Source organism: Oncorhynchus kisutch, linkage group LG6 (assembly GCF_002021735.2).
Source record: "Oncorhynchus kisutch isolate 150728-3 linkage group LG6, Okis_V2, whole genome shotgun sequence".
NCBI lineage: Eukaryota > Metazoa > Chordata > Actinopteri > Salmoniformes > Salmonidae > Oncorhynchus > Oncorhynchus kisutch.
The window spans coordinates 82,355,159-82,368,292 of NC_034179.2; positions in this window are offsets into that span (position 1 = coordinate 82,355,159).

Below are 13,134 nucleotides of genomic sequence, written 5' to 3' on the forward strand. Positions count from 1 at the left end.
GCAACATCTGGGCACCGCCATGGATCGCGTGCTGCAGAAGATGGATCGTTGGGAGAGAGGAGGAGGTTTTTCCAGTGCCTCCACCAGCCCCACTACAACAGGTCCCACTGTCCACTCCTCTTCCACCTGGTCCCAGCGGGATTCGACCCGCGCTCCTAAGGGAGTATGATGGGACGGCTGTCGGATGCCAGGGGTTTCTACTACAGCTGGAGCTCAACCTGGCGACCATCCACCCGGGTCCTACGGGGCGTGAGAGTGTGTCCTCGTCTCCTGCCTCTCAGGCAAAGCCCTGGAGTGGGCCAACACCGTATGGAGTGAGGGAGACACTGCCTGAGAGGCAGGAGACAAGGGCACACTCTCACCATTACGCAGAGTTCACCTGCCGCTTTCGGGCAGTGTTCGACCACCCACCTGAGGGTCGAGCAGCGGGTGAACGTCTGTTCCACCTGAGGCAGGCGACGACGAGCACGCAGGATTTCACCTTGGACTTCCGGACCTTGGCCGCCAGCGTGGGATGGAACGACAGGGCCCTGATTGATCACTACAGGTGCAGTCTGCGCGAGGACGTCCGTCGGGAGTTGGCCTGCCGAGACACCACCCTCACATTGGACCAGCTGGTGGACATGTCCATCCGACTGGACAACCTGCTGACTGCCCGCGGACATCCGGATCGGGACCTGTCTTTTCCATCCCCCAGCACCTCCGCTCCGATGCCCATGGAGCTGGGAGGTGCGGCACTTAGGGCGACCGGAGGAGGGGCCATTCCCTGCACCATCTGTGGTCGCAGAGGGCACACTGCTGGTCGGTGCTGGGGGAGTTCCTCAGGGAGTCGAGGTAGCAGGCAGGGCACTGTCGTGTCACCCCAGGTGAGTCAGCACCAGGCTCACCCAGAACCCCCTTTTGCTCACATGTATGTGTTTATTTCCTTTCCTGAGTTTTCCCCGCATTCCCAGCATAAGACGCTAGTAGATTCAGGCTCAGCTGGGAATTTTATAGACCGTTCATTTGCTCATAGTTTAAGGATTCCCCTTGTTCCTGTGGATATGCCCTTCCCTGTGCACGCCATAGATAGTCAACCTTTAGGGTCAGGGCTGATTAGGGAGGCCACCGCTCCACTGGTCATGGTTACACAGGAGGGTCATAAGGAGATGATCAGTCTCTTCCTTATTGATTCTCCTGCGTTTCCCGTGGTGCTGGGCCTACCCTGGTTGGCCTGTCATGACCCCACTATTTAGTGGCAACAGAGGGCTCTCAGGGGGTGGTCACGAGAGTGCTCAGGGAGGTGTGTGGTGGTTTCCATCGGTGCGACTACGGTGGAAAGTCCAGACCAGGTCTCCACCGTGCGCATCCCTCAGAATATGCCGATTTGGCTCTCGCCTTCTGTAAGAAGAGGGCAACTAAATTACCACCTCATCGACGGGGGGATTGTGCGATAAATCTCCTGGTAGACGCAGCACTTCCCAGGAGTCACGTGTATCTTCTGTCACAGGAGGAGACGGTGGCTATGGAAACATATGTCTACGAATCCCTGGGGCAAGGATACATTCGGCCCTCCACTTCACCTGCCTCCTCGAGTTTCTTTTTTGTGAAGAAGAAGAATGGGGGTCTGCGCCCGTGTATTAACCATCGAGGTATCAATCAGATCACAGTGAGGTACAGCTACCCGCTGCCTCTCATCGCCAGTGCGATCGAGTCAATGCACGGGGCGCGCTTTTTCACAAAATTGGATCTCAGGAACGCTTACAACCTAGTGCGTATCCGGGAGGGGTACGAGTGGAAGACGGCATTTAGTACCACCTCAGGGCACTATAAGTACCTCGTCATGCCGTATGGGTTGATCTTCCAGGCCTCTGTTGACGAGATTTTCCGGGACCTGCACGAGCAGGGTGTAGTGGTGTATATCGAAGACATTTATTTACTCATATCTGCAGTCCTGCGCCTGACTCCTATACACCAGCTACACACAGATATCCTTACAGATATAGAACACTCTTCTCTAATAGTACATGCAACAGGGTATTCATTTTCATTACAATTATTTATCTCTCTACATTGCTGGGAAGGGCCCGTCAGTAAGCATTTCACTGGTAGTGTATGTGACAAATAATATGTGATTTGAATTCACAGATTGCTTTGACAAAATAATTGATTTGTTGTTATTTCCTCCACATGGAGGCAGCAGAGTGTGTGTGTGTTTGGCAGCAGAGGTGAGGACTAGGCAGGGCGACCCCTCTCTGTAAGTGGTTGACCCCCGGGGTTTGGCATGGCCACCATGTTCCCCTGGCTGCTGGCCCTCATCCTGAGCAGTCAGAATGGTAGAGCAGCGCTGGGACTGGAGCAGAACCTTCGGACTCCATCTGTCGCCTTCTCCACAGTCACAGCAGAGCAGAGGAAGACAGAGAGAGCCACAGACAGGCGTGCCCACCCCCACCAGCTGCCAGCACTCCCAGCATCTGACTTTCCTTCCTCCTCATCTTCTCTATCACATCCTCTAGTTCTCCTTCCCGCTTTGCCTCATTCTGTTTAAGCTCAAAGTGTCTTCACCCAGGATGTTATTATTTTGGGGGCTATTTGTGATAACCTACCATTTCTACATTTGGAGTAAAAGTATCTGTAGAAGCACCAGGTTAGAGGGGAAGTGCTCTTGCTCTTCTAGATGTTGCTACAGTGAGAATATGAGTGTGTGCAATATATGACGCTGGCCCTAGGGGGCGGTGTCACCTCTTCTACATGCCAGCCACTGTATTTTAATTATGTGAAGGTCCCAAACACTGCTGGGATACAAGAGTCGTGTTCTGATACACTGGGACTGGTTTTTGTATTCTGAGCTCAAGTGCTTCTAAATGGTACCACACGGTTTTCACATTGGGATTCACTATTCACATTCTGTCCTTCCCCTGTCTAACAGCCTACTGCAGAAATGAACCTGTGACCGCAGATGTGTTTGACTGAGAGAGAGAAAAAAACATGACTAATTCTGATACATCTCTGGTGGACCGATCCCATTTAGTTGCAAATTGATACAGGCTAGAGAGGAATTTTCAAAACAGACAATCAGCCAGACCTGATTAGGCTGTATGTAGCCAATTAACTCAGCCTCAACAGCTACAGACAAATCGTCTTGCTGTAGTTTTTAGTATGTATGCTACCCCGTTCCCCATAACACATTGGACATTCAATATTATGGATGTGTAACTCCATAATATAGCAGATTTAATTTGTCCACAAGGTTCATGTTACTTATTGAAAACTGAATCGTATAGTCAAAGCAAAAATGTTATGAGACCTGGAGACTTCTAGCATAGTTAAAACCAAAACGTTATGCACAGCTAAAGTGAAAACTCATCAGGAGCTATGCTGGTCATTATAGCTGGAGCCTCGAGGCAATGATATGAAAATGTAAAACAAATAAATAAACTAAACTATTTGACTAGACTTTCATATCAGTTTTTCCTTCCTGACAAATGCGTACGTGCATGAGGCAGAGTTGAGATTATCACAATATAGTATTCATGCTGGCAGTACTTTGATGAGAGACAGAGATATAACCTAGGCCTACATCCAAACCACTGTGCGTAGACTGCTGTTTAGGGTCAGACGCCACACGGGGGCCACGAAATGCACGCTCTCCTAAAACCGGAGAGCTAAACAATCATTTGTCTGTGCAAATATCCTCAGCAATAGCATCCACAGTCACATAGTCCATTAAGCGACACATTGTGACATGGTGCTAATTTGCATTCTGATTTCTTAGGGCCTCTATTCCTCCAGACAGACCTGGCACTGATTGTGCCCCTGCTGGGTCACTAAACTCAGCGCTTTGTGAAACCTGCAGGCTATCAATTGCAAGAAGATTGATGGATGTGCAGCAGAGCATTTATTCAATGGCCCAACATGACATTATTTGTTTACAAATGCCTATGATGTGATGGCCATCCTCATAAAATCATTTAAAACATATGCTTATGCTGAAAGGTGCTTATACCTCTTTTCTAAACTCATTGACCTCTCTTACAGTGACAAATATTTGCCTATCCTCCCTGTCTTATTGACACATGGGTGGTTTGATATGCGAGTGAGGTGAAACATTTTCATTTTCTACCTTGGTTTGCTCTAACGTCCCGGGAGACGGCAAACGGTTGTGCTGCGGCTCAGCTCACAATCACACTGAAGAAATGGCCAAGCTCACTATTGAGGCGATTACCGCCTACACCTTTGACTTTCCGCTCTGGGCCTGCTGTGATGCATCGCATTCGGAATTCCAACAGTCGTTTTATAAAGCTATTTCAGCCACCCAGGTGCTTTTATCTGCATGCTTCCCCCCTGCCCACACAGAAGAACAACCATCCAACTAAAACCCCATTTCATCATCTCTTTGTGTGAGGATATTGGGCCACATATCAAAGAAGTCTGGTCTTATGTTTAGCCAACTGAAAAGAATATGGTGGATGTGTAACCAACCAGGCTAGCCTAGTACAGCTTGGCTCAGCTTGGTTTGGCTCAGTGGTATGAAAAGGGTAATAGACTAAGCAGCAAATGGGAGCGAGTGATAAATAGTAGCATAGCCATATGCTTTTCTTGTGTTTTCTGTTAGAAATCTGTCTACATAAGTGACATCACTTATTTTCAATGAACATCTCCCTGTGTGTTTTACCTGAGTTGAGTAACAGCTGATGCAGGAATTCTGCTCTGGACCATGCTAATAATTGTAGGTCTATTCCTGATTTGTAAAGCACCATGCTCGTTAACCATATGAGCCTACTGTATTGCTGCTATATTTGCACAATATAGTGGAGACAAATGCCCCAAATCGCCCATATCCGCACTTTCATAGGAAGTCTAATCCCATTGCAAGTTATTGCCTTCATTTGTCTCCCGTGTTATCATTACTGTGCATGTGATTGACACTCCCGCATGAATCTATTTGGCAGGCTCACCTTCTGTTCCTCTCCTGTAATGTGCAAGCCCCGCGTGATGGAAGCTTCTCTCGGGGCCGATGCACCTATCTTCTGATCATCCTTTATCTCTGACTGAACATATTGGATTATTGATTTTGCGAAAGACTCGGCGTGTTGGGAGTGTGTGGCTGTGAGCGTTCAACAGACCCACATTCCTCTGTTGCAAGTTGTTCATAATAACCCTGACATCTATCAACATACAGACACAAAATGGGACATAAAGAGCAGGTTATTTATTATTTATTCCATCGCAGTTTAAATTCCATTTTCTATGTAATTGGGCCTATGTAATAGGGGACAGAGCTGTCCATGGTGCTGAAATTTCTCACACGCAATATCGAATCTCAGAGAAGTGGCAAAAAGAGATTGAGAGCAGATGATTAATCTTGGCGCACCGATCCCTTTAGCGGGATCATTTTTGTCAACATCCGCTGAATTGCAGAGCGCCAAATTCAAATGAAATTACAAAAAATATAACATTTTCATGAAAATTTCAAAAAAGCTTTACAGCGAAAGCAAACCAGGCGTTTATGTGAGCACAGCTCTCTCAGTAGACAAAACATTACAAACAGCTAGCAGCAAAGTAGATTGGTCATGAAAGTCAGAAAAGCAATAAAATTAATCGCTTACCTTTGATGATCTTCGGATGTTTGCACTCACGAGACTCCCAGTTACACAATAAATGTTAGTTTTGTTCGATAAAGATTATTTTTGTATCCAAAAACCTCCATTTGGTTGGCGCGTTTTGTTGAGTAATCCACAGGTTCATGCAGGTCACGACGGGCAGACGAAAATTCCAATTCGTAGAAACATGTCAAACGTTTTTTTTTTATCAATCCTCAGGTTGCTTTTACAATAAATAATCGATAATCGGTAGCTTTTTTAATAGGAAAGAGAGAGGTTCCAAAATAACAGCATTTCCTGGTTGGATTTTCCTCAGGTTTTCGCCTGCAATATCAGTTCTGTTATACTCACAGACAATATTTTGACCGTTTTGGAAACTTTAGAGTGTTTTCTATCCTAATCTGCCAATTATATGCATATTCTAGCTTCTGGGCCTGAGAAATAGGCCGTTTCATTTGGGCACGTTTTTCATCCAAACATCAAAATACTGCCCCCTAGTCTCATTAAGGATACCCTTCCTTCCAAACCTTATTCTATTCTCTGTGCCGCTGTTGGGTTGACTCGTGGGTGTTTTTTTTACGCAAGGTAGGCACACATATGGCTCCAATGTGGGAGTGGATTAGGCAAAGTGGAGTGAGGTCATTAAACACAAGTTAATAATCCAATGAAACAACACACACACACACACACATACACACACACACACACACACACACACACACACACACACACACACACACACACACACACACACACACACACACACACACACACACACACACACACACACACACACACACACACACACACACACACACACACACACACACCATCAGAGACGGACCATCTGGAATCTCACTCGTCCTCTGAAGAGATTAATTACTGGACTGTAGCTCCAGCGCCAGCAGCATCCACAGGCAGTCCTCCTCAGCAGTACAGTGGAGGGAGGAGGAGAGGGGAAAGCTGGGAAGAGAACACAGACAAAACAGGTAGCACTTTCATGGCTCCTCAGGAGACTGTGTGAATTAGGGCAGTCTGATGGGGAAATCAGCAGGAGGAGGGAGGAGGCTTCAGTCAGGAGGAAGACATCAACTTGGGACATGGATTTTATTGATATTAGTGTGTAAACTCAGTCGGTGTTTGTGTGAGAGAGGGAAAGAGGCAGAGAGAGAGAGAGTATTTGTCTGCAAAGGCCTCCCCAAGTGGGACGCCTCTCACTTTTCACTGACGTCAATGGAGCAGTGACATGTGACTCATTAGAGCAGCAGACACATTACTTGTTTGCTAGCTGTTCAGTTTCAAGGCCCCCAACCACCCCACCACAACCAGCACCCTGTCCCCTACCCTCTACCAGACAGCTTGTAACATACAGTGTGTAAAGCAGAGAAAGCCCCAGGGACCCGCTCCCCTTGTCCCCCGCTGTCTAATTGAATTAGTAACATGCTACAAACACTAGCAGATCACAGATTCATGCAAAGCAAAATCTGTGCACACCTGAGCATCACAGTGACAGCGGGAGCCCCCTTGAACTTACTAGGGAAGTACACCTAAAGGAAACTTGTAACTGTCACCATATGGAATGTGAAGTTGTTTGAGTCCAAACACTCATATGATGTGCCAAAACTGAGTGTCTCAGCATAACTGCATAGACAATATGGTTGTCCTCCCTGTACTGTGTTTACCAGTGTGGTTGTCTTGTCTTGTCATATTTAGAACTCAGATAATTGGTGTGTGTTCAGGTGAAGTCATTCCCACTTGATTCACTGACTGTGTGTATAACTGGCTTGTGTTGACAAAGCCCTACCCCTCCCACTGCTTCCTCAACACTTCAGTTAGACTGCAGAGAATCTCAATATCTCGTCTCCTCTGCCGGGCTCTCTGTTAGGACTCTTTCTCTCTATCTCTTCTTGCTATCTCTCCATTTTCTCTCAACATTTCCACCTATGTCATGTTTCTTCTACTCTCTTCCCCTCTTTCCTTCTCTCGTTCTCTCTCTCCTCCAGACAAATGCCTCCAGTGACAGAAACAGCTCTGCTGGTCTGCTCTAAGTTTGCATACTGTATGTAAATGAGTGCCAATGTTGTTCATAGATCTGTAATTAACCAAACAGCCGAAGCTTACAGACAAACGTCGGTCTCCATTACTTTTCCAATAATAAAGTTTCTGGTGCACTGCTTTTAAGTGGCTAACCCGATTACCTTCTCTCTCCTGCCTTCCCACGATTGGTTGAAACTAATGTCCTAGACGGGACTGCAGGTCTTTGACTATTGGAGCTGGAGATTGTTTCAGGATGAAAAGAAGCTCCCCTTCTGAATGCCTGAACGGATGCAATTATGTTCATTATTGGTTCTTGGGCCGAGCGTTTATATAATAATGTGATACTTTCATGTTTTTAATATACCACTGCCTGGGAATATGTGTCATCTATATGAATTATGTGCTGTACAAAGAAGACTTAAGCCATTCCCAGTCTGTCAGCTGATTTGAGGAGGTAGGACACAGTTTGATCTGGTGATGCCATGTGAGAATGGCCCTATGAGTGTCACCCCCCCCCCAAAAGTGTTTTATCTTCATATACACCAGATAAGTGCAGTGAAATGTGTTGTTTTACAGGGTCAGCCATAGTTGTAGGGTGCACCAGGAGCAAATTGGGTAAAATGCCTTGCTCAAGAGCACATCAACAGGTTTCTCAACTTGTCGGCTCAGGTATTCGAACCAGCGACCTCTTGGTTACTGGCCCAACGCTCAAACACGTTAGGCTACCTGCCAACCTACCAACCCTCTATTTGTCAGTAACATGTGTGATGATGGGTCAACCCAGGTCCTGCTAGTTCAGACTATGCATGAAGATTTGAGGTCAGTGTGACCTGTCCCAGTGTGAGGTCTACGAAGGTTTTCCAATAACACCTTGACCCTGGATAAATCCTCTACAGACTGGGATTCAAAGGATTCAAAGGCCATTTGTGCCTCTGAGGAGTCAACGTCTGAAGCTATCCAAATCTAGGTCATGCATTTCTGATCTCTCTCTCTCTGGACAAATCAACAATGTGATTGATGGCTGAAGTGAAGAGGGAGCGGTAATAAGAAAAGTCAGTATTGCTTTGGGAGATGATAAGGTATTACTAAGACACTGATGACAGAGATGTTAAATGTTTCTGTTTCAGCTCTTCTCTACGACACTGAAATGAGAACACACTATTCTCTGCGTCTCAGAATCTCTGAACACACAACTGAGATAGGATGGGCTTTACTCTGTATCACTTCATAGTGCCTTAATGAGACTTAATTAAAAAGTTGATGGCATCTTTAAAGGCCACAGCAGTTTTTGTTTGTCTATAAGCACTGCGCTGCACTAATGGCTTAATTTGGGGATGGAAGAGAACAAAAAGTGCATTGACCTACGGCTTGGAGTCGTCACTCCCCTTTCGATGACAGGAAAACAGATTGATAAAGACAAGTACAAACCCATACTGAGCTGATTGGTATCTACTGCAGTGAGCAGACATACGGTATGGGCTAAACAGTGTGAAGAACATGACTTGTGTGCCAGAATGTCTTAGTTGGAAGTGCAGCAGTGCAGGTACAGTATATGGCACAGGGCCCTGAGATTCACCTCGCTGAGAAGTCAATCATAGCAGAATGTTTTTATTCCCTGGCTTTATGAAGCAATTATCATTCCAATTGCATAGTGCTGGCTACAGCCTAACTGTGTCCAAGCAGCTTCCACTTCAAATATTTCTCCCTCACTTTTCATCTCCTAGTAGCTAATTAAGATATTAGTAATTGGCTCCTTTGACAAGCAATGTGGGGAGAAAACTGAAATAGCAAATAGGACATCTATCTGGGAAGCATTATATTGGTTGTATATAGAAAAGATATCCCTTCCCATCATGTGCAAACTGAGAATCTGGTTCCCACAAATGTATGCTAATGTCCCAGAGCACACAAACTATCTTGTTATGCTCTCAGCCCTCAAGAGGCCTTTCTGGAAATGTTCAAACTATCTTTTCAACTTAATCATTTCATTGCAGGACTCCTTTCCACCCGGGCTGACTGATTGAGTATGCATTTCAAGCTCGTCATAAGAGAGGTAGCAAGCACAAACAGCACTGATTTCTTCTTTACAATAAAGAAAACGACCTCCGTTTGGAATAGTGGAACTGTCTCTAATTGGAGGAGAAAGAGTCCCTTTCTAACAGCGTTGGGATTTTGAAAAAGTCAATTTGCCAGAGTAAGGAATCATTAAACACACCATTAAAGCCCTCTCCTTTAATATCGTTGAAGGGAGTTTTAGCCCATTTAGTCTGTGGATTGGACATTGTGAGCTTTTTCTATGCATATTTTCATTTCCTTGGCAGGGAAGTCAAGGATACAAGCCTGATCAAGCAAACACACACTGAATATTTAGTCTTACAGCCTGCATTATCCATTGAGTGTAGGCCTAAAGTCCAGCATTCATTTCCATACAAACCACAGTGAAATAAAGTAGAATACCATGTGACAGTAGGCATCTAAATGACAAAGTCTGACTTGTAGTATTTTGTTTCTGTCTTTACAGAAACAAAAGCCCCTTTACAGCGAGGGGCTTGTGAGTCTCGGTGGATATGTTGACCTAAGCAGCTGGGTCTGAAGAGATTATGTGAGTGCGGTGGGAGAGATTCCTTCAGGGCCTGTGGGAAGACTACACACAAGGCTACACGCCCTCTATGTTGACGAGAGAGAGAGAGAGAGAGAGAGAGAGAGAGAGAGACAGAGAGAGAGAGAGAGAGAGAGAGAGAGAGAGAGAGAGAGAGAGCGATATCCCATTATAATTATTATTATGCAAAGCATGTGGACAATGGACATATCATTGTTTTACTTTCTAAATTAGTACAGGAGGCTAATATGCTTCAAGTCATTCCTCTGTGTCTGTTCACACATTTTGTGTAGGGATATATAAAAAAAATCATATATATATTTTATATTTAATTATGATAAATTGTGATATAAGTTTGACTGAAGAATTTGAAACAGATTTTTGCCACTGTATTGCCTCTGTTCAAGTTATCCCTTTGAAATGTTTTAATCTGAGTCTTGATTGTGTAAACAACACAAACAGTAATTAAGTAGTAAAAGCCCGCCATAATGACCTGTAACAATTCATTATTCATATTATCTCGCTTTGGCTTTTAAAGTGCAGCCAAGCAATCAAATTTGTTTATTTTTCCTTTTTGCCATTGCCTTGTTTACTCTATAAGCACGTCCTTCAACGATCTCGTTTTCAGAACTGAGGAGCTAATCCGAAGAAAGGCAAGCTGTCGTTTATCGCTGCCTAACAGACAAATCCACTCTAAATGGCCGGAGATATTCACTCATTGGCTCAATAAATCCATTTGTGAATTTACCCAGGGACTCCGGCGCATTGTTGTGGTTGATGTTGTTGTTTACTCTCCTTTTTTACTGACTCCTCGGTCTAGACTCTTCAACTTCAAGGATAATTATGTAAATAAACAGCACATAAATGGAAAATGGGGAGATAAACACTTCAACAGACAGAAAGTCATCACTGTTGGACTGAGTGGTTGGTATCCACTTGCTTTTAATAAAACGTACAGAAGTGCCCTGGGAATGTATTCAACCTTCCTCTCTGCTCAATGTTTCATAATTCTTTTCATTTCTTAGGGTCCTTTTGCCTACCCCATCTATTATTTATTCTCACTCTCCTCACATGTCCTCAGTACAGTCCACTAAATGACCTAAACTGCACCTCAGCCCCTCATCCTGTCATATCCAACCTTCCTCATTTCCTCCTGTACCTTCTCTCTCCTAACCCTAACCCTCCCGTTCCCCCTCCCTCTGTCCCTCCTCCCATGGTGTGGTTGGTGTAGTAATTGAGTGAGCGCGGTGAACCTGGAGTGCTACGTGTAATCCACACTCTATAAGCACTCTAATTAAAGTGCAAATTCAATACTCCCTCATCAACATTTTCCTGGCTGCACATTTGCTCGCCTGACACCCCTCAGGTAATTACAGGGAGACTGGTAGTTCAATCATTCACCAGAAGAAAACATGAGCAAAAAACATGAGCAAAAAAAAGACAATGTGCTGGCTTTTTATGGTGTGGGGATAGGAGTGCACAACTGAAGCACACTGACTGTACCACCACTTGACCTGCCTCCCGGAAATCTTGCCTTCACTTTTTTCCACATTCAGGTAATCTAATTCCTTTCTTTCTAATGATAATGATTACATTATCAAAACCAATGAAGTGATAAGTGTGGCCACATGAGTGGATATTCTCCAGATGCTACACATAATGAAAGCCCATCCATGAGCACACACATGCACGCACACACAACGATTTTTCCCCAGTATGTGTTTGTTTGTGTTTCACTGTGTGTGTGTGTGTGTGTGTGTGTGTGTGTGTGTGTGTGTGTGTGTGTGTGTGTGTGTGTGTGTGTGTGTGTGTGTGTGTGTGTGTGTGTGTGTGTGTGTGTGTGTGTGTGTGTGTGTGTGTGTGTGTGTGTGTGAGTAGGAGTATGGTTTTGCAGCTTTAATTAAACTTCCACTATTTTCTCTCAGCTTGTCCCCAAAGGGCCCCGTCTTCTTCCCCACCACATGCTTATTTATTTATAATTGCATTAAAGTCCTTCAGAGTGGAGCTACTGGAGAACATGGTGCCAACCCTGCAGACTGAGCAGACACTGTCACAGGGTAATACACTACTATGTGGTGACTGCATTCTATTGGCTTGGAATAACAAGGATTTTGCATAACTCATGAACATGTGTGTTATGTTTGGTAGTAAAAATCACAAATGAAATATGTCATTGTATTCCTGTCAAGGCTGTTCCCCTTGCTATGAGTGGGAAAGAGCAAACACATTCACTGTTTCGGGAACATCACCAATGTTCAAGCCAACATCCAGATGCCGGTGCCAATGCATTTTTTTATTTTAGTAAGAGTTCAATAAACGTTTAAAGTTATCTTTTTTCTTCTTGACAAATATTTTACATTTCTTTACTATATTTCTATAAACTTCTTCTGCCTTCAAACCCATATGTCCCGGTAGACAACTGCTTGGAAGAAGATCACAGAAATAGAATCTAAGAACTTCAGTTCAAGATGAATAATCTATGAAAGATTAAAGTCCACAAAATAATATGCAATCTGTCTGTGAAAATCACATAGTTTCATTTCAACGCTGTGACATTGTCACTTTCTGCTTCAACAGTTTTCACCAGGGCCACGTACAGGAGGACACAACGTTTTGGAACGTTCAGATAGAATAAACAAGCCTCTATGACATCTAGAATAAGGAATCACATCAGCTCTATTTGTGGTATTTCTATCTACAACATTTTCGTAATGAACATGGCCCTGGAATGAGATCAAATGGCGGCGAGTAGTGCGGACAAAGTGGAGGAAATGGAGAAAAGGTTGGGGAAGCAACAGCTGTGCTGGAATGCGATCTTTATGGGTGACAGTTCTGATGATATGGAGTGGAAGGATGAGGGTCAAGGATCTGAATAGTCTGTAGTGGAAAGACATAGGAAGAAGAGAGATCATGATA